This window comes from Phyllobates terribilis, unplaced genomic scaffold (assembly GCF_046119375.1).
Source record: "Phyllobates terribilis strain yellow unplaced genomic scaffold, ASM4611937v1 Scaffold_3__8_contigs__length_932513732, whole genome shotgun sequence".
Taxonomy (NCBI): Eukaryota; Metazoa; Chordata; class Amphibia; order Anura; family Dendrobatidae; genus Phyllobates; species Phyllobates terribilis.
The window spans coordinates 666072181-666095485 of record NW_027362763.1 but is presented as its reverse complement, the minus strand read 5'-3'; positions in this window follow the sequence as shown (position 1 = coordinate 666095485).

Here is a 23305-nt window from a genome sequence, read left to right as displayed (position 1 = left end):
CACACAGGATAGGATTAGCTACACAGCTCAGCAGACAGTATCACAAAGGAGAGGATTAGATACACGGCTCAGCAGTCAGTATCACACAGGATAGGATTAGATACACGGCTCAGCAGACAGTATCACACAGGAGAGGATTAGATACACGGCTCAGCAGACGGTATCACACAGGAGAGGATTAGATACACAGCTCAGCAGACAGTATCACACAGGAGAGGATTAGATACACGGCTCAGCAGACAGTATCACACAGGATAGGATTAGATACACGGCTCAGCAGACAGTATCACACAGGATAGGATTAGATACACGGCTCAGCAGACAGTATCACACAGGATAGGATTAGATACACAGCTCAGCAGACAGTATCACACAGGATAGGATTAGATACACGGCTCAGCAGACAGTATCACACAGGAGAGGATTAGATACACAGCTCAGCAGACAGTATCACAAAGGATAGCATTAGATACACGGCTCAGCAGACAGTATCACACAGGATAGGATTAGATACAGCTCAGCAGACCGTATCACACAGGAGAGGATTAGATACACGGCTCAGCAGACAGTATCACACAGGAAAGGATTAGATACACGGCTCAGCAGACAGTATCACACAGGAGAGGATTAGATACACGGCTCAGCAGACAGTATCACACAGGATGGGATTAGATACATGGCTCAGCAGACAGTATCACACAGGATAGGATTAGATACACAGCTCAGCAGACAGTATCACACAGGATGGGATTAGATACACGGCTCAGCAGACAGTATCACACAGGAGAGGATTAGATGCACGGCTCAGCAGACAGTATCACACAGGATGGGATTAGATACACGGCTCAACAGACAGTATCACACAGGATGGGATTAGATACACGGCTCAGCAGACAGTATCACACAGGATGGGATTAGATACACGGCTCAGCAGACAGTATCACACAGGATAGGATTAGATACACGGCTCAGCAGACAGTATCACACAGGATAGGATTAGATACACAGCTCAGCAGACGGTATCACACAGGATAGGATTAGATACACAGCTCAGCAGACAGTATCACACAGGATAGGATTAGATGCACGGCTCAGCAGACAGTATCACACAGGATGGGATTAGATACACGGCTCAGCAGACAGTATCACACAGGACAGGATTAGATACACGGCTCAGCAGACAGTATCACACAGGATAGGATTAGATACACAGCTCAGCAGACAGTATCACACAGGATAGGATTAGATACACAGCTCAGCAGACAGTATCACACAGGATGGGATTAGATACACGGCTCAGCAGACAGTATCACACAGGAGAGGATTAGATACACAGCTCAGCAGACAGTATCACACAGGATAGGATTAGATACACAGCTCAGCAGACAGTATCACACAGGATAGGATTAGATACACAGCTCAGCAGACAGTATCACACAGGATAGGATTAGATACACAGCTCAGCAGACAGTATCATACAGGATGGGATTAGATACACGGATCAGCAGACAGTATCTCACAGGAGAGGATTAGATACACAGCTCAGCAGACAGTATCACACAGGAGAGGATTAGATACACAGCTCAGCAGACAGTATCACACAGGAGAGGATTAGATACACGGCTCAGCAGACAGTATCACACAGGGCAGGATTAGATGCACGGTTTAGCAGACAGTATCACACAGGAGAGGATTAGATACACGGCTCAGCAGACAGTATCACACAGGAGAGGATTAGATACACGGCTCAGCAGACAGTATCACACAGGAGAGGATTAGATACACGGCTCAGCAGACAGTATCACACAGGAGAGGATTAGATACACAGCTCAGCAGACAGTATCACACAGGATAGGATTAGATACACAGCTCAGCAGACAGTATCACACAGGATAGGATTAGATACACAGCTCAGCAGACAGTATCACACAGGATAGGATTAGATACACAGCTCAGCAGACAGTATCATACAGGATGGGATTAGATACACGGATCAGCAGACAGTATCTCACAGGAGAGAATTAGATACACAGCTCAGCAGACAGTATCACACAGGAGAGGATTAGATACACAGCTCAGCAGACAGTATCACACAGGAGAGGATTAGATACACGGCTCAGCAGACAGTATCACACAGGGCAGGATTAGATGCACGGTTTAGCAGACAGTATCACACAGGAGAGGATTAGATACACAGCTCAGCAGACAGTATCACACAGGAGAGGATTAGATACACGGCTCAGCAGACAGTATCACACAGGAGAGGATTAGATACACGGCTCAGCAGACAGTATCACACAGGATAGGATTAGATACACAGCTCAGCAGACAGTATCACACAGGAGAGGATTAGATACACGGCTCAGCAGACAGTATCACACAGGATAGGATTAGATACACGGCTCAGCAGACAGTATCACACAGGAGAGGATTAGATACACGGCTCAGCAGACAGTATCACACAGGATAGGATTAGATACACAGCTCAGCAGACAGTATCACACAGGATAGGATTAGATACACGGCTCAGCAGACAGTATCACACAGGATAGGATTAGATACACGGCTCAGCAGACAGTATCACACAGGAGAGGATTAGATACACGGCTCAGCAGACAGTATCACACAGGAGAGGATTAGATACACGGCTCAGCAGACAGTATCACACAGGAGAGGATTAGATACACGGCTCAGCAGACAGTATCACACAGAATAGGATTAGATACACAGCTCAGCAGACAGTATCACACAGGAGAGGATTAGATACACAGCTCAGCAGACAGTATCACACAGGATAGGATTAGATACACGGCTCAGCAAACTGTATCACACAGGAGAGGATTAGATACACAGCTCAGCAGACAGTATCACACAGGAGAGGATTAGATACACAGCTCAGCAGACAGTATCACACAGGAGAGGATTAGATACACGGCTCAGCAGACAGTATCACACAGGACAGGATTAGATACACGGCTCAGCAGACAGTATCTCACAGGAGAGGATTAGATACACAGCTCAGCAGACAGTATCACACAGGATGGGATTAGATACACAGCTCAGCAGACAGTATCACACAGGAGAGGATTAGATACACGGCTCAGCAGACAGTATCACACAGGAGAGGATTAGATACACGGCTCAGCAGACAGTATCACACAGGACAGGATTAGATACACGGCTCAGCAGACAGTATCTCACAGGATAGGATTAGATACACGGCTCAGCAGACAGTATCACAGGATAGGATTAGATACACGGCTCAGCAGACAGTATCTCACAGGATAGGATTAGATACACGGCTCAGCAGACAGTATCACACAGGATGGGATTAGATACACGGCTCAGCAGACAGTATCACACAGGATAGGATTAGATACACGGCTCAGCAGACAGTATCACACAGGATGGGATTAGATACACGGCTCAGCAGACAGTATCACACAGGATAGGATTAGATACACGGCTCAGCAGACAGTATCACACAGGATAGGATTAGATACACGGCTCAGCAGACAGTATCACACAGGATGGGATTAGATACACGGCTCAGCAGACAGTATCACACATGAGAGGATTAGATACACAGCTCAGCAGACAGTATCACACAGGATAGGATTAGATACACGGCTCAGCAGACAGTATCACACAGGATAGGATTAGATACACGGCTCAGCAGACAGTATCACACAGGATAGGATTAGATACACGGCTCAGCAGACAGTATCACACAGGAGAGGATTAGATACACGGCTCAGCAGACAGTATCACACAGGATAGGATTAGATACACAGCTCAGCAGACAGTATCACACAGGATAGGATTAGATACACGACTCAGCAGACAGTATCACACAGGAGAGGATTAGATACACGGCTCAGCAGACAGTATCACGCAGGAGAGGATTAGATACACGGCTCAGCAGACAGTATCACACAGGATAGGATTAGATACACGGCTCAGCAGACAGTATCACACAGGAGAGGATTAGATACACGGCTCAGCAGACAGTATCACACAGGATAGGATTAGATACACAGCTCAGCAGACAGTATCACACAGGACAGGATTAGATACACGGCTCAGCAGACAGTATCATACAGGAGAGGATTAGATACACGGCTCAGCAGACAGTATCACACAGGATAGGATTAGATACACGGCTCAGCAGACAGTATCACACAGGAGAGGATTAGATACACGGCTCAGCAGACAGTATCACACAGGATAGGATTAGATACACAGCTCAGCAGACAGTATCACACAGGACAGGATTAGATACACAGCTCAGCAGACAGTATCACACAGGATAGGATTAGATACACGGCTCAGCAGACAGTATCACACAGGATAGGATTAGATACACGGCTCAGCAGACAGTATCACACAGGAGAGGATTAGATACACGGCTCAGCAGACGGTATCACACAGGAGAGGATTAGATACACGGCTCAGCAGACAGTATCACACAGGAGAGGATTAGATACACAGCTCAGCAGACGGTATCACACAGGAGAGGATTAGATACACGGCTCAGCAGACAGTATCACACAGGAGAGGATTAGATACACAGCTCAGCAGACAGTATCACACAGGATAGGATTAGATACACGGCTCAGCAGACGGTATCACACAGGAGAGGATTAGATACACGGCTCAGCAGACAGTATCACACAGGAGAGGATTAGATACACAGCTCAGCAGACAGTATCACACAGGATAGGATTAGATACACGGCTCAGCAGACAGTATCACACAGGAGAGGATTAGATACACGGCTCAGCAGACAGTATCACACAGGATAGGATTAGATACACGGCTCAGCAGACAGTATCACACAGGATGGGATTAGATACACGGCTCAGCAGACAGTATCACACAGGATGGGATTAGATACACGGCTCAGCAGACAGTATCACACATGAGAGGATTAGATACACAGCTCAGCAGACAGTATCACACAGGATAGGATTCGATACACGGCTCAGCAGACAGTATCACACATGAGAGGATTAGATACACAGCTCAGCAGACAGTATCACACAGGATAGGATTAGATACACGGCTCAGCAGACAGTATCACACAGGAGAGGATTAGATACACGGCTCAGCAGACAGTATCACACAGGATGGGATTAGATACACGGCTCAGCAGACAGTATCACACAGGATGGGATTAGATACACGGCTCAGCAGACAGTATAATACAGGAGAGGATTAGATACACGGCTCAGCAGACAGTATCACACAGGAGAGGATTAGATACACGGCTCAGCAGACAGTATCACACAGGAGAGGATTAGATACAGGGCTCAGCAGACAGTATCACACAGGAGAGGATTAGATACACGGCTCAGCAGACAGTATCACACAGGAGAGGATTAGATACACGGCTCAGCAGACAGTATCACACAGGATAGGATTAGATACACGGCTCAGCAGACAGTATCACACAGGATGGGATTAGATACACGGCTCAGCAGACAGTATCACACAGGAAAGGATTAGATACACGGCTCAGCAGACAGTATCACACAGGAGAGGATTAGATACACAGCTCAGCAGACAGTATCACACAGGATAGGATTAGATACACGGCTCAGCAGACAGTATCACACAGGATAGGATTAGATACACGGCTCAGCAGACAGTATCACACAGGAGAGGATTAGATACACGGCTCAGCAGACAGTATCACACAGGAGAGGATTAGATTCAGGGCTCAGCAGACAGTATCACACAGGAGAGGATTAGATACACGGCTCAGCAGACAGTATCACACAGGGAAGGATTAGATACACGGCTCAGCAGACAGTATCACACAGGAGAGGATTAGATACACAGCTCAGCAGACAGTATCACACAGGAGAGGATTAGATACACAGCTCAGCAGACAGTATCACACAGGAGAGGATTAGATACACAGCTCAGCAGACAGTATCACACAGGAGAGGATTAGATACACGGCTCAGCAGACAGTATCACACAGGAGAGGATTAGATACACGGCTCAGCAGACAGTATCACACAGGAGAGGATTAGATACACGGCTCAGCAGACAGTATCACACAGGATAGGATTAGATACACGGCTCAGCAGACAGTATCACACAGGAGAGGATTAGATACACAGCTCAGCAGACAGTATCACACATGATGGGATTAGATACACGGCTCAGCAGACAGTATCACACAGGATAGGATTAGATACACAGCTCAGCAGACAGTATCACACATGATGGGATTAGATACACGGCTCAGCAGACAGTATCACACAGGATAGGATTAGATACACAGCTCAGCAGACAGTATCACACAGTATATGAGTCTAGGAGTTCACTGTATGAATATATTCCTCTCCATCTCTGGACGGAGGACGCAGCAGTAATATAAATCTTGGTACATTTCATTTTTATTAATTCCCGTCATTCATTTTTTTCTCTGTGACATCTCAGAAATAACATTAATAATCAGAGTTGAATGTCCCAGTAATGACCACTAGGTGGCAGCACAACCGGCCAGTCTGCCACAGGAATGCGCAGCCGAAGTCTGACCACTTAAAGTGGCAGTAACGTCTTTATGTTAATAATTCAGCCGCAGTGGTTTTCGTAGTAACAGTTATTTATGCCCCATACAATATATGTAGATGTCACGAGAAACTTCCCAATCTGCACATCAGCAGAAAGGTGCAAACAAGTCGCACAATGAGGAGGTGGCATCAGCTGCTATCTATACAGGCAGCGAACAGGCAAATCTGTTTTCCAAGGGATATTGTGAGTCTTAATCAATGATGACCCCCCTAAACCTCAGCTCCCCCTATTGGTGGCTCTATAAATCTGTATATAATGAGCTCCCCCTACTTGTGGCTGCAAAAATCTGTGGGTAGTGAGCTCCCCCTAGTGGTGGCTGTATAAATCTGTATGTAGTGAGCTCGCTCTAGTGGCAATTTTATAAATCTGTATGCAGTGAGCTCCCTCTAGTGGTGGCTGTATGAATCTGTATGCAGTGAGCTCCCTCTAGTGGTGGCTGTATAAATCTGTATGTAGTGAGCTCCCTCTAGTGGTGGCTGTATGAATCTGTCTGCAGTGAGCCCCCTCTAGTGGTGGCTGTATGAATCTGTATGTAGTGAGCTCTCCCTACTGGGGGCTGTATAAATATGGAAGCAGTTTGCTCCCTCGCTCAGCTCTTTGTACAATAATGGCATATTACACAGAATATGCAATGAATACATTTTATAGCATTTCTGGGACCCTCGCCTATTAAAGAAATGGATGCATCCTTAGCCCTGTTTGACTATTCATGTTGGTTGCTCTCTATGTAGAAGTCATATTTGGAAACAGTCATGATTTTGGTAGACCAAACTTGAGAACTGGATCATAAATGGGACAGGGACTTGGCAGAATCATACCAAACAGTTGCCAATCCTGGTTGTGCTGAGGCTGCTCCCAGGTGGTTGTTGGGATGGGAGGCAGATGCGAAAAAGTCCAAGTTTTGCTTTGTAATGATTAGAATAACTCCGCTACGATCCCCGTCATTTAGTAAACATTATTCTAAAGGCTCAAGTGTTGCAGACTGCCCATCCATTGTATTGCCATCATTTTAATTCTACCCTTGTGCATTATAATGTGCCGTCCTCGTGATGCCCCCGCACCTCTGCAACCGTGAGCAGCATTAAGGTATCTGTTTCTGAGGAGCTTCACTAATGTCTATTTAATGGTGCATGATATTAATTGTGCTTCCACCTTCCAGGGGGTCACGGCATACAAAATAATTTATCCTTCAGGACAATTGATTATCCAAACTTGAGCAGGATCTGATGACAGGTTCTAGGCAGGAATTAGTTAATAATGAGATATATAAGTACGTAGGAAATACTTTTTAGGGTGTATAATCCTTGGATTGGAAACCACCCTATTAGCGCGAATGGTCAATAGTTCAAGCTCTGGAGGACTCTGCTCGCCCATGGTGGCCTATTCTTGTCCGACATTGGCCACTACAGGAGAGAAGTGCATCATCATATCGCGGGTAATGTGTGGATGTACCTGGTTTTGTTTTTTTTCTATGTTTTTTTGCACTTTGATACAATTTTACTAAAGTTTTTTTTATCATATAGCACGGTGGCTCAGTGGTTAGCACTGCAGTCTTGAAGTGCTGGGGTCCTGGGTTCAAATCAAACCAAGGATGACATCTGCAAGGCGTTTGTATGTTCTCCCCGTGTTTCTGTGGGGTTCTCTGGTTTCCTCCAACCGACATACTGATAGGGAATGTAGATTGTGAGCCATGATAATGTATGTAAAGTGCTGCGGAATATGTTGGCACTATATAAAAAAAAAGATTATTATTTATTTAAATAAAATGCCATTTATTTCTGTTGGATGCATGTGTCGAGGACAGATTGTCCCATCATGATTGGCGGGGTGGTAGTGCACGAGCAGCGATCGCCATTTACATTTATGAGAGAACTGTACTGCTGAGAATAGAGAAGTGGCCCCTGAGAATGGAGAAGTGGAACAACCCATTCACATATATAGGAGTCCTGCCCTGCTGATGTAGATGTGGTCACTTGGAATGTGCAAGTCTGTCCATCACTATCTGTGGAAGTTTTTTAAATAGGCAAGCACGCTTGCTCAACTTTTTTTTTTCAACTCATGGAAGGTAAAGGACTGTCTAGTGCGACCAAAATTGGAGAGGTGACCGTGCATGTGCAGCTCTCTTTTCACTGGGAATGTACTGATTGTCGCGCATTCGTAGTTTTTTACATTTACTTCTATGGGAGTTACAAAAATAGCCAAGCATGCTTGCTCAACTACTTTCCAGACCCCCATATATCTAGGGGGGGAGCTCTGCATCCACCTTTCCTTTGCCAGATATGTGAGACAGAGACCCAATCAAAAAACAAGTCTGTTAAAAAGGCGGGATCCGCAACTATCGGACATTTATCTTTAATATGATATATGACTCGCCCAGGGTGATATGGGGGAGACTCGGTACCCGGGCCTTGACCTTCTGTGGGATGTCACAGCAGTCAGCTCCCGGGCCCATACCCTGGGGTCATTCTTTAAAAGGGGTTTTGTTAACAGTTTTGTCTCGTGACGCCACATGTGGTTCCCGGGAATGAGTACCGGCGCTGCTGCAGACCTCCGGGGGTGATGGGATGGCAGCTGTGATGTTTCTGCTCCCAACAGGCGGAGCGGGCCCCCGGGGCAGGGTTGATGAAAGGGATACAGGTGAGAGGTGGCCCAGCCGGGCCAGGGGAGAATAATAGACACGCACACAGGGGGGTTCGCTTCAGTACCTTTACTGGTGTAGACGGCAGGTACGGTCCAGGGTACTTGATAGGAAGGGTGCACTTCTGGACTCTCCCCAGTGAGCGGGTAAAAGGCCTCCTGATCTGTTTCTTCCTCTCTCTCTGAAGCTTCTGACCAGCCTGAAACTAGGCCTAGCTTCTGTACTGTTTCACTCTCTCACCTGTCTGCTTGTAGTAGAACTTTTCTTTGGCTACCACTATCCCTGGATGCTGGGGCCTTCGTGGTTCCTAGTTCTGTAAAATGATGGTAGCTTCAGGTTGACCAGGGATCTGGAATCCTCCTAGTATGCTGGTTGTCCCTACTGGGTGTAGATGACCATGTAGGCGCGGACCCGGTGTCCGGCTTGTGTCCTGGGGTGAGCTTCAGATGCTCCTCTGCCCTCTTAACTCCTCTCACTCTTCTCCTTGCCTCCGGCCCCGCTCTAGGCCCCAAGGCTTCAGCATGTGCTTTAGGCCCTGGCTGGCCCTCAGCACAGCAGCTCACATGCTGCTTCTTCACTGATCTGACGTGCCAGCACACTCTCTCTACCTAACTCCACCCTCCAGTATATATATCCCTAACAGGTCTCCCTCTGGTGGTATGAGTTGGAAGGGTGGAGGTGTCTGTGTGTACTGAGGGCCTCTTGTGGAGAAGTCCGTCCATGCACCCTTATGGGTCCTGTGGTACCTGTGGTAGCAGGGTGCCAAATATACATATCCAATCTGACAAAAGCTTTTTATTTAAAGTGTTTTTGTCATCCTAGCAAAAGAAATAAAAAAAAAATTAATGATCAATATCAATAAAACAAAAAGAACATTTTTTCAGTATAAGACATTTCAATGTTCATATAGATACTCTTTAAATGGGTTGTCTTGGAGTCGAAACAAAATAACTGCATTCTTGCCAAAACAGTGCCACAATTAACTCCAGGTGGTAAGTGGTATAGCAGCTCAGCTGAGTTTAATTCTATAGAGCTGAACTGTAATACCACCCACAACCTGTGCATAGGTGTGGCACTATTTTACAAGGAAAGCAGCCATCATTTTCATATCTCATAAAATCAATTTAATTGCAGTAATAGCGGTTCACTATTTCTAGGATATCAATAATGAATCAGAAGACGGGTTCACGACCATGGGTCAGAACGTGAGGACAGGTCAACATATAAAGCCTGGACGCGGCTCACGGATACTGAATATCTCCACGCGGGCCAAAGAGATGGAGCGAAGGATCAATCAGCAGTAATTAAAAAGGGATTAAATCCCGACGATCAATAAGAGTAAAATGCATCATAGTGATGAAGAAGAAGGATAATGGTGGCGGAGATTGGTCGGGTGAGAGGTCTGTAATCATTTATTACCGAGAAGATCTCTAATATTTATGGTCAATTAGTGACAAAAGGTGAAAATAATAATAATAGTGGAGGAAGCGAGAATCATCTATTATACATCACTGTGATGTCAAGACCCGAGAAAGAGAAGCAAATCTCACACTAAGTAATTACAGGAAAACCAAAGGTATTAAAGAGATATGTAGTGTATGTACACAGTGACTGCACCAGCAGAATAATGAGTGCAGCTCTGGAGTATAATACAGGATGTAACTCAGGATCAGTAATGTAATGTATGTACACAGTGACTGCACCAGCAGAATAGAGAGTGCAGCTCTGGAGTATAATACAGGATGTAACTCAGGATCAGTAAATGTAATGTATGTACACAGTGACTGCACCAGCAGAGTAGTGAATGCAGCTCTGGAGTATAATACAGGATATAACTCAGGATCAGTACAGGATCAGTAATGTAATGTATGTACACAGTGATTGCACCAGCAGAATAGTGAGTGCAGCTCTGGAGTATAATACAGGAGGTAACTCAGGATCAGTAATGTAATGTATGTACACAGTGACTGCACCAGCAGAATAGTGAGTGCAGCTCTGATCAGCTGTTGCTCACTGTGGTGATTACGGGTGTGGTGGCTGCAGATCCTGCTGTGTTCTCCTGAGGTCTGTGACAGCCAGCACCTCTCCACCTGGGGATCTGCTCTCTCTCCTACCCAGGGAGGGAATGGGTTTCCTGGGATGAGTGATGGAGCCAAGTCCCAGGCTTCTACTTCCCGAACCAGGCCGGCGGGGAACAGTAAAAACCAGCAACCGGCCTGCACATCGGAGGACTCGGGGGTGAGACGCTCCACCAGGAGTCGCAGCAATGTGGCTCCCACTCCCCCCAGGACTGTGGAGACTCCAAGAAGCCGCAAGGCTTCCAGCATGAAGGGTAAGCCTGACAGCGTGCATGATGGTGCTCCTTCCAAAGGAAAGCTAAGTGCTCACGGAGGTGAGGCCGACCTCACTGAGGAAGGTTGGGCGATTCAAAGTCGCCGGGAGTCTGTGTCCACCTATGCCTCCCGGGTCATGAGCCACCTCCGTGAGTATGAAGATGCGAGTAAGCTCGTCAGGAGGCTTCGGGAGGAGCTGCGCTGCACAAGCGCCAAAGCTGCAGGGCCTCCAAATCGAGGAAGACTAAACTCCAGGCGGAGGTAAAGAGGCTCACAACTGAGATTAATGAGCTTGAACTTAGGAAAGCTACCATCAGGGAGCAGAGTGGTCCTTTTAATGAAAAACTGATAAATGAAGACCGATTCATAGAAATGGCTGATAACAGAGAGCAAAGGCAGATGGCGCTGCAGCCTGAGAGCCAGGTGGATGATGAGAGTGATGATGACCAGCAGAAAGCCCCACCTGGCAGCCTGCAAAGTCACCCGCAGGCCACGTGCAGTGAGCTCCCTGCAGGACAGGCGACAATGACATCCGGTCGCAGTTCTACTGGCTCTGGGGAGGGCAGTGACAGCAGCGGCCAAGGAGGGGCGCTAATGGCAGAAATAAAGCTCCTGGAGTCCCCAGTGTGCTTCCAGAACTTCCATCTTGGTGACGATCTACTAGAAGAGGCACCTGGGGGCCACAAAAAGGCTAAGAAGACCAAGCCAAAGCTGCAGGAAGCGGTAAGATACGTATATGCCCCCCTCCCTGTACCCCCTGAGTCGGCAGCAGGCTCAGCTCGCAGTATAAGCCCCGTTGCCCAGCCCAGCCCGGGTTCTGCTGTGGATCCAGTGCAAAGGCGCGGGGAGATTACACAGCGTGGTAGTGAGGCGCAGAGCTCCGTTTCTGCTTGTAGTAGCAGGGACGCAACAGGAGATGCATCAGCCGAGAGGCTGGACAGTGAGGGCGGCCCAGCGGCGGGCGTTTGGTCAGGCCACGATACTGTGGTGTTCTCTTCAGTGGGAGGGGGGAGCAGCCCGGTGTCGGGGGTAGCTCCGGTAGCCTCGGTGCCTCTGAATGCTGTTGCCTCTGATCACTTAGTTGAGAAGTGGCGGCAGTGTGAGGGGGCTGTCGGGGCTGAGCGTTCCAGTCCTCCCACCAAAGTGTTATTTTGGGTCGGCGCCGCTGGTCAGGAATATCCTGATGCTAAAGATTAGCGGCGCCTCACAACAGCTAAAGATCAGCGGCGCATCGCTGCAAATGCAAAACAGCGGAAATTACCGACTGATGATGTGGAGGGCACACATAAGACCAGAGGTGAGGTCGCCTCCAGTTCTATGGAGGTGACTGAGCCTCTTGTGCCTGATGATGCTGAGGTCAAAATGTCATCCACCATTGTTACTGGTCCAGCAGGAATGAATGTGGTGATGGGTGTGAATGAGGCCAATTCATTGTCTAGTGGTGTGGTTGCTGGTTTGGTGGAGGGTGAGATGGAGGTGCGTAATAGTGATACTGTTGGGGCTGATGTAGTCACTGGTCCAGTTGCCCCCCCCGGTGGTGGCAACCCCTGTCCAGAGCTATGCCAGTGTCACCTCCGGGGCACATAGGGCATCCTCCTCCTCCTCGTCTCTGGGCTTTGGGGACGGCATGTTGCAATGGCGCCTTCTGGAGGTTCTAAAGAAGTGGGAGAGAACACTAATGGTAGAGGGTCGAGAGGTTGATCTATCCTTCTGGATAGAGAGGCATGGCCTCGGGGCATTCCGAGAGCAAAAAGGGGGGGATACAGTGTGGTCCCTCCCAACAGCCGGGCCAGGGAGTGTGCATAGGAATGTGGTCTGTCTTCGGTGGAGGGGCAGTGATGCATGTCCTCCAAGGTCTAAAGTTGAGGAGCTGCTGCTGAGGATGGGCTTCAATGCGATTTACATCTACGCCTTGATACATCCCTATTCCATGCCTGAGTTTGATGTCAGCTTTGTTCGGCCGGAGGGGCTTGAGCTCTTCTGGACGAATTATGAGTTGGCAAAAAATGAGCCCGGCTGGCGAGACTTTGCTGTTCAGGCAGTGTCTTGCCAAAACCAAATCAAGAAAGTGACCGTGATGACTCGTAACGAGTCGCTTTCTTGTTATGACATCATGACGTGGCTTGGTCGGTATGGAGAGGCGGTGGAGATGCCAAAGAAAAACCGCGACGAGTTTGGTATCTGGTCAGGGGCATGGATATTTGTGGTAAAATTTAAGCGTTCAGGTGGTACGGTTGCCCACATTCCATCATCCGCCTTTCTGGGTAGGGATCGTATCCTGGTCTTCTACCAAGGGCAACCGAAGCTCTGTCACAGGTGCGGCGACCCCACACACTTCAGTGCAAACTGCACTGTGCAGAAATGTGCGTTTTGTGGGGGTGTCGGCCATCTTGCTGCCTCTTTTGTGGAGATTAGGTGCCACCTGTGTGGTGAGTTTAGGTCACCCATTCAGCCGTTGTCTTCGCTCCTTCGCTAATGCAGTCGAGACCCCAGTGGGAGAAAGCCGTGAGGACGATTCTGCTGGGGAGGGGACTAGCAGGGGTGGGGGAGCTGAGGGGCCAGGGAAGAAAAGCAATAAAAAGACGCCTGCCCAGCCCAGGGAGCGGGGCGAGCCCCGGGCTACTGGGGTGGCCCCTGTCCTGGATGCCAGTGTTGCTGCTGAGACCCCGAGGGATGATGAGTTGGATGAGGAGGTCAGGAGGATCCACAGGGAGGAAACCGCCTCTGCCTCAGAATCCTCCCATTATGAAAGTATGGATGAGGATAATAAGCGTTGGCTAGAGGACAAGCGTAAGCTCGGCACCAAAAAGAAGAGAAAGAAGGGGGATAAAACATCTCCCGCTCTGACCAAGGTACCTAAGGAAGGTAAAACTGACTCCTCTCTAGTTGATCTTTCTAACCTGTTCCAAGCCATTGATAACATCTCTTCCTCTGAAGAGGAGGCTGAGGGTGAGGTTCCGGCTTCAGCGGAGCTTACAGGGGGCCTCGAGTCTCCTTCTCCTGGGGATGCAAGGTCCTTTGGGAGAAGGACTGGCCCAGAGTCCGGAGACGAGGACGATAAAAGAAGGAAAAATGTGGGAATGGACACCTCTGTGTCATTAAATAGGAAGGATTCCTCGTCTGAGGCAGAGGATAAGGGGAGTGGGAAGATAAAAGCCACCCAACTCGATCACCAATGATGGCGGTACCCACTCCATTGGCACTGGCGTCCATTAATGTCGCCAGCATTAAGTCAAATATGGCTAGATTTGCGGCCTTTGATTTTCTCAGCCGGGTTGAAGCTGACATTTTCTTTTTGCAAGAAACCAGGCTGCCAAACATGGCAAAGGTGTTTAAAGCTAAGAGGGAGTGGAGACTCGGGCCCTCCTATTGGTCTCTTGCGGCCGAGCCGTATAGCGGAGTGGCGGTCCTTTTTACCGCATCTGTAGAATGCCGACCGGTTATTGAGTTAGAAATAGGGAGGTGCCTGATATTAGATGTCCTCATGAAGGGACAGGAGCTTTGGCTCATTAACATCTATGGTCCCCAATCTAAGTGGGACAGGAAGTGTCTCTTTATGAGGATCAAGCCCTACTTTTTTACAAGTCGGCAGGTCGTCTTTGGAGGGGACTTCAACACTGTCACGAACAAGCTGACTTATGATAGCGTCGCCCTTAATAGTATAGCTAATGAGGCTCGCCTGGTGGATGTCCACATCCGGCACACCGCAGGCCACGAGGGGTTCACGTATCATAGAGGTAACTGTAGGTCCAGGACAGACAGGTTTTATTTAAAGGAGGAAGCCGTCTCTTCAGCAGTGTCTGTTGTTGAGGTGGTGTTCTCCGATCACTGTTTGTTTGTTTTTGTTTTCTCTGAATGATACAGAGACCCCCTGATGGGAAGGGGCTTTTGGAGGCTCAATTTGTCTCTCTTGGAAGAAGCAGAGATAAGGCAGTCCTTTGGGGATTTTCTTCAGAGCCAGGTTCCCTTACTGGATCTTTGTAGTAGTAAGTCAGAGTGCTGGGAGATGTTCATGAAAAGGGTGGCGAGATTCTTCCACCAGCTCTCGAGCCTCAGGAGCCTGGACAGGTATCGCCTGTATCAGGGCCTGAGGAGGAAACTCGAGCATCTTGTCTCAACTGGACGTAGCTGCGAGGAGGTCTCCAGAGTGAAATCTTTACTAATGAGGTGTCAGTATGATAGACATGCATCTTTGGTTTTTGAGAGGGATTATGAGAAGTACCGCTCGCCTGACCCTTACAGAAACTGCAAGATGTCAGTGAATAGTAAAGTTGTTACATGACTGGTTGACACTGCGGGTTCCCTGAAAAGATCCAGATCAGGGATCCTGGAGATCGTCAGATCCTTCTACTCGCACCTCTTGGGGAAGAGGGATCTGGATTGGGATGAGATGTCGGCTTTTCTGGCTGAAACCGTCCCCAAACCAGGGGTAGACTCCTCTCTTGGCGTTTTGACAGAGATGATCAGGGAAGAGGAAGTTAAGTTGGCGATTGAAAGGCTTGCCCTAAAGAAATCTCCCGGTCCACATGGCTTAACATCTGAATTCTATAAGAACTTTAAGGACGCCTTGGTTCCCCTCCTGGCTGAGGTATTCAATGAGTGTCTTTCCTCGGGCACTCTGCCAAAGTCAATGAGGAGGTCTGCCCTGATCATCTTGTCAAAGGGTAAGGACTCATCTTGCATTGAGAATTGGCATCCCATAGCGCTTCTCAATGCAAACAGGAAGCAAACAGCAAAGGTGCTGTTTAATCGGCTGGTGAAATTTGCGCCTCGGATCCTTTCGGGGGCCCAGCATTGCTCTGTTCCGGGCCGCAATACGATTAGTGCTGTACTCTGTGTCCGAGAGGTAGTGGAGCAGGGTAGGGCTGTCCACTGGAAGGGGTACATGCTGTCATTGGACCAGGCAAAAGCGTTCGATCGGGTTCATCATGAGTACCTCTGGTCTGTCCTTCTGAGGTATGGCCTGCCGGGGAGGTTTGTTGATTGGCTTAAGACCTTGTACGCTGGGGCAGAGAGTTTCCCGCTTGTGAATGGTTGGATTGGCAGCTCTTTTGAGGTTGGGTGTGGTGTTCGCCAGGGTTGTCCGTTGAGCCCGCTGCTGTACGAGTTTGCGATTGACCCACTTCTTAGGAGGGTGGAGCGTGGACCGTTGGCTGGGATCGGGATGGACCGGGCAGTACCGGAAGCCACTCTGAGAGTGGTGGTGTATGCCAATGAAGTCACCGTTTTTGTTTCCTCTGACGGGGATGCAAAGTGGCTGATGTCAGAGGTAAATCGCTACTCGGAGGCATCCGGGTCTAAGATCAACCGGGATAAGTGTGCGAGTCTCTGGCTGGAAGGAGGAGATCCTGGTTTTGATCTCCCGGACACCCTTCCAGGACCCAAAGTCTCTGCAAAAGTTCTTGGCATCGAATTTGGCCAGGGGGATTACCCCAAACAAAATTGGAACAGCAGGCTAGAGATTGCCACTCAGAAAGTGAACCAATGGAAGGGTTGGTCCTTGACCCTAAGGGAAAGGGTAAACATGATCAAAACTTACCTGCTCACTTTGCTGATCTATCTTGGCAGTGTGTGCATCTTGCCGGAGCCTCTCTGGACTTCGGTCTACAGTTTGCTCTTCCAACTGTTATGGGTAATAGACTGAACCTGGTCAAGAGGGAGGTTACTTACCGTACGAGGAGACTAGGATGGTTGGGCATGGTCAACCCTGTGGTATTCCTTGTGAATACCTTCATTAAGATCAATATTGCAAACCTATGGAAAGAGAGGGCTCCTCCGTGGGTATTCTCCTGTAGAGGATGGTTTCAGCCTTTCTTCCAGGAATGGGAGACAGGAGGGCAAGTGAAGGATCTGCGCACACCGCATGGACATCTCCCGGCTTACGCTACCGTGGTTCTGAAGGTAATTCGCTGGTAGGGTCTGGGAATGTGGTAGGTCAGGACTCTGCCGAGGAAGCTCCTTGACAAAAGGGTTCTGTTGACCCATTTTCAGAGGCCTCTGGCTCTCAGGGATTTCCCAAGTCGGGATCTTGGGGTGGGTCTGCATCTTTTGACTTCTATCAGGATCCCCTCAAAGTTTTGGGACTTGGATTGGCGCTGCTTCCATGGGAAACTGTGTGTGAGGGACAATCTGAAGTGTAGGAGCTCTGAGGACAGGAACTGTCCTTGGGAGCATTGTGGTACCATGCTGGAAAGCATGGACCACTTCCTGCTTCGCTGTCCCACAGAGGTGTACAACAGGGTGGGCGCCTCCATTGGCTGGCCTCGGCTGGCCGGTCTCTCTTATGCGGAATGGGCCTATGGAGAATTCGGAGACCTGAGTGGTCGGGACCGCTGCACCTTATTTCTAGTTAGCACAGTGGTTAGGTATTACACGTGGAACGCACGGTGCTTAGTATCGACGCAACGGAAAATCCTCCCAGTGGACCATGTGTTTAGGACCATACTCGGTGACCTGGTGAAGGTGCGTTCTCTGGAGTATGAGAGACTGGGTACACGGAGGGCCGCTCTCCTCTGGAGGGGCTTTTCTTTTAGTGTGCCCTAGTCTGGTCATTTCCTCTCCTGGTGGTGGGCTGCTGCTGACACCATAGATTTTTGTTTTTGATCAGTAGACAGTGATGTAGGGCTGCAGGCACCGAACTTGGGCTTTGTCAGTTGTGGTTATTGTATTGTTTGTTATTGTATTGTTTGTTTCTGTATATATTGTATATATGTGTTTGGGTGTAGGTGTTAGGTTGGGTGGTGGGAAAAGGGGGGAGGTGGGTTTATCTTGTGGGACACTGGTTATTTGGGTGAAAAACTGGCACTGCCTGATCTGGCCTATGGACTTTGGACATGGACTGAGGCATGAGGCGCAGGACCAGCTCTCAGGTCAGTGCCGGGGAGGGACTGGTGGGCTCGAGTGTGCGGTGCTTAGTTTTGTATATATTTGTATAGTTAGTATTTATTTTATATTAATTAAAAAAAATGTATATATTAGTTTGTATATATTTTTGTCAGCAATTGTTTATTTTACTTATTATATTGTTATTATTTTGTTTGGTAACCGGACCAGATGTCACAGTCACAGTGTAAGTAGTTATTATTGTGTATATATGTATAATGTGTGTGAGGAGAGAGGGAGCGGCTGGACCAGTTCATTACATTGTTTTTGTGGTTATTAATTTTGTTATGTTTTTCATTTTTATAATAAAAAGATCTACAGCATGTAACGCAGGATCAGGAATGTAATGTATGTACACAGTGACTGCACCAGCAGAATAGTGAGTGCAGCTCTGGAGTATAATACAGGATGTAACTCAGGATCAGTAATGTAATGTATGTACACAGTGACTGCAACAGCAGAATAGTGAGTGCAGCTCTGAAGTATAATACAGGATGTAACTCAGGATCAGTAATGTAATGTATGTACACAGTGACTGCACCAGCAGAATAGTGAGTGCAGCTCTGGAGTATAGTACAGGATGTAACTCAGGATCAGTACAGAATAAGTAATGTAATGTATATACACAGTGACTGCACCAGCAGAATAGTGAGTGCAGCTCTGGAGTATAATACCGAATGTACCTCAAGATCAGTACAGGATAAGTAATGTAATGTATATACACAGTGACTGCACCAGCAGAATAGTGAGTGCAGCTCTGGGGTATAATACAGGATGTAACACAGGATCACTAATGTAATGTATGTACACAGTGACTGCACCAGCAGAATAGTGAGTGCAGCTCTGGAGTATAATACAGGATGTAACTCAGGATCAGTAATGTAATGTATGTACACAGAGACTGCACCAGCAGAATAGAGAGTGCAGCTCTGGGGTATAATACAGGATGTAACACAGGATCACTAATGTAATGTATGTACACAGTGACTGCACCAGCAGAATAGTGAGTGCAGCTCTGGGGTATAATACAGGACGTAACTCAGGATCAGTACAGGATCAGTAATGTAATGTATATACACAGTGACTGCACCAGCAGAATAGTGAGTGCAGCTCTGGAGTATAATACAGGATGTGTGGCACCCCAGGGGTCTGGTTTCCACAGTAATGTAATGTTATGTCTGAGAGCAGGTGGGAGGTCCTTTGGTCAGGGATCCTGTGCATGCCACACCTCCTGCCCAGTCTTGGGAGGGGAAGAACTTCCCCTATATAAACCCGGGGCTGAAGCAGGGTTAGTCAGTCAAGGAGAGTAGAGACAGAGAAGCAGCATAGGAGGAAACAGCAGAAGCTCAGTGGGAGCAATACTACTACGAGTCAGGGGCTGGCAGCTGCAGAGCTCGCCCTGACTGAGAAGATTTCTTACCGGACCCGGAGTCCGAGGCTGTGGGGACTAACTCCTACCCAGCAGCAGAATCCGTCAGGCAGGGGATTTCAGGTCCTCTGGCCAAGAAGCCCGAAGGCACGGTCACACGCGTGGGACCAGCACCGCCATCGTGGAGCGGAAGCCACTAGAAGGCCCCGAGTCACCGGCCATACGGGTGAGCACCACACGGTACACTCAGGGACGTGGGCTACTTATACCCGCTTCTAGCAAGGTAGCCAGAAGAGTACAGTCAGTTTGGGAGGCCTACAACTCCGCCTGGCCAGGGGAGATCCCATCTGCTCAAGGACTGACCAGGCCCCAATCGCTAGCCAGTACTCCGGGAGGGTCTATCTTTGTCACCAGTAAAGACCCTGAACTACACCGCATCGTCTCTGAGTGGTTCCTGCTACCCCCCATCATCCACATCTGCTGCCCTGAGGCCATACCCCTCCCGTTGGGGGTTATACCATCTACGCTGCACCATCCATCCACCGGCCTCAGCGGACTGTCCTGCAGCGGCAGCTCCATAGCTGCATTCAACGGGTGGCGTAGTCGTACAACATCTACCGCTGATACGTCGCCGCTCAGTTTGACTCCCTGGGCACGGACCGGGTCACCGCCACGAGACTACAACCCTCAAGAGATCCGGATCCGGGTAAGCTCCCGCGTGCGCAATGCAGCGCGACACAGGCCCAGGGGCGCGTCAACTTTGGCGTAGTCGGCAGGATTTCGTGCCCGCAACCACCGGGTACTGCGTGCCTGAAAAAGAGACTTTTCAAACTTACCTGTGGTGAAGATTCCCGCCATCCGGCGCCATCTTCAGCCTTCTTCCCGCCATCGGTGAAGTTTCCCACCATCCGGCGCCATCTTCTGCCTTCTTCCCGCCATCCGTGGAGTTTTCCCGCCATTGGACGCCATCTTGAGGACGCCGCGCGGGAAGAAGAGGGGCGTGGACTCCGAAAGCGCGCGAGAACTGAAGCCCCGCCTCACGTCCGGACGTTGCGTAAGGTCCTGGAAGGAGCCCAGCAGACGCCGACGTCACAGGAGCGCGACGGAAGGTCCTCAACCCTGACGATCCACTGCGGAGCCGCGGCCTACGGAAGAGGATCATCGCAAGGTAGGCCACGGTCCACTAGGGGGGAGGAAGATGTCTGATACGGAGGAGAGCTTCACTGCCTCAACCCCCGCCAGCGCTACCGCTGCTGCAGTTATGCCCTTCACCATGCCCTATATCCCGGGAGCAGCTTGGCTACCCCAGTACTCAGGGGAGTCACATACCCTGCATGACTTTAGAGAAAAGCTGGATAGCCTCTTCCAGGTGTACCCCTTCACAGAAGAGCAAAAAGTGAGCATCCTGGTGGCCCAACTAACCGGGGCAGCCAAAAGGGAAGTAAAATCCTGGCCACCTGGGAGGAAGACTGTCGCAGGGATACTAACCCGGCTGGAGGACACCTTTGATACCCGCACCTCAGCCGAGATTAAGCTTAGATTCTACGGGTGCAAGCAGCGAGCGCATGAGAGTATAAGGGACTATGCACTAAACCTACAAGAGGCCCTGAGGGCCATTAAGCAGACCGACCCTGATGGAGTGGGAAACGAGGACAGGCTGTTGACCGAACAGTTTATAGAGGGACTGTATTGTAATACTCACCGAACCCAGTTGCGGGCAATGGCCTTACAGGATCCCCATCTGGGCTTTGCACAGTTCAAGGACAGAGCCATCCGGGTGCTCCGAGAACCGGGTGGCGTTGTGACCCACAAGCGCCCTGCTATCACTTACCACCAGGAGGCGGCGCCCTTGTCGGCAGGGCCTGTGGGAGCTGATGCGCAGGCTTTGGACAATGACCTGGCTCCAGACCTACACCATCAGGTCCAAGAGCTAGCTAAGAGCGTTGCTGCGCTAACCCGAACTGTGCAGTCTTTACAGGCTTCCACCCCAGGGAAGATCCAGCTGGCATCCGGACCGGAGGACATCCCGTGGCGTCGACCAAGGAGGACCCCACCGGCCAGAGGAAGACCCAGTGACCGATACAGCGAGGACCGACGACCCATCTGCCGCCGCTGCAATCAACCCGGACATATGGCAAGGTACTGTTCTTTAAACGGGCACAACCTGGGGTAGAGGGCCAACCCCCAGGAAAAAGATCACCAGGCCCATCGAACTGGCGTGACAGATATGTGGGAGGACGTCCAGTCTTGCCTGTGGTACTGGATGGCATTCCCATGAGTGCCCTACTGGACACCGGGTCACAGGTCACCACCATCCCGTACGTGCTCTTTAAGCAGTACTGGAATGACTCGGATATTACCCGCTACCCTGACGACGACTTGAGTATCATCGCCAGCAATGGCCAGCCCGTGCCACAGATCGGATTTAAAGAGGTGACCATCAAAATCGGTAGAGTCGAACTGGCAGCACAGGGACTGATCATTGTAGATATTGACAAACATGAGAGTCACCCAAAAATAACTCTAGGAACTAATGTAATTGAAAATTGTCTTGCAGAGGTGATTTTCCTTTTACAGCAGGTTGCCAAGAACGCCAGCTCCGGCGAGCAGCGGGTGCTCCAGAAAGAGATCCGGGCACTGATGCGACGGCAACAGGTGGAACTCTCCGGCGGTGAGATTGGTAGCGTAAGAATGTGTGACCCTTTTCCTATTGCCATGCCCCCAAAAAGTGAAATGATGATTTGGTGCCGGGCAGCTATTGGTCTGAGAGGTAGAGATTACCAGGCAATGGTAGAACCAGTTTACTCAGAAAGCAGGCCCACCATTTTGACAGCCCGGGGGGTAGTTGATGTACGCCATGGGAGGGTGCTCGTTCGCATAATAAATATCGGGGAGAGGGAAGTGTACCTGCCCCGGTATGCCACGCTAGCCAAATTATATACCATTAACCAAAATTCTATACAATCTGTGGAACCCTTGCCTCCATCTCACCCGGAGGAAGGTAACGGCTCTAAGAAAAACATGGAGGACTGGTGTCAGCAACTACATCTGGGTACTGACTCCACTCCCGCACACCAGAAACAAGGAGTCTATCGGGTGGTTCAAGAGTACGAGAGAGTGTTCAGTAAACACCCGTTAGACTTCGGGCGAGTCAAGGGGGTAGAACACCACATCCCCACGGGAGACCATCCTCCTATAAAAGAGAGGTATCGACCCGTACCCCCTGTCCACTACCAACACGCCAAGGGGATGCTTAGAGACATGAAGGAGGCTGGGGTGATCAGGGATAGCTGTAGCCCCTGGGCAGCTCCACTAGTCTTAGTCAGAAAAAAAGACAACACCATGAGGATGTGTGTAGATTACCGGAAAATCAACCGTATCACACACAAGGATGCGTACCCCTTGCCAAGGATAGAGGAGTCATTGGCTGCTTTAAGATCTGCTAACTTCTTCTCTACCTTGGATCTCACTAGCGGGTACTGGCAGGTTCCTGTA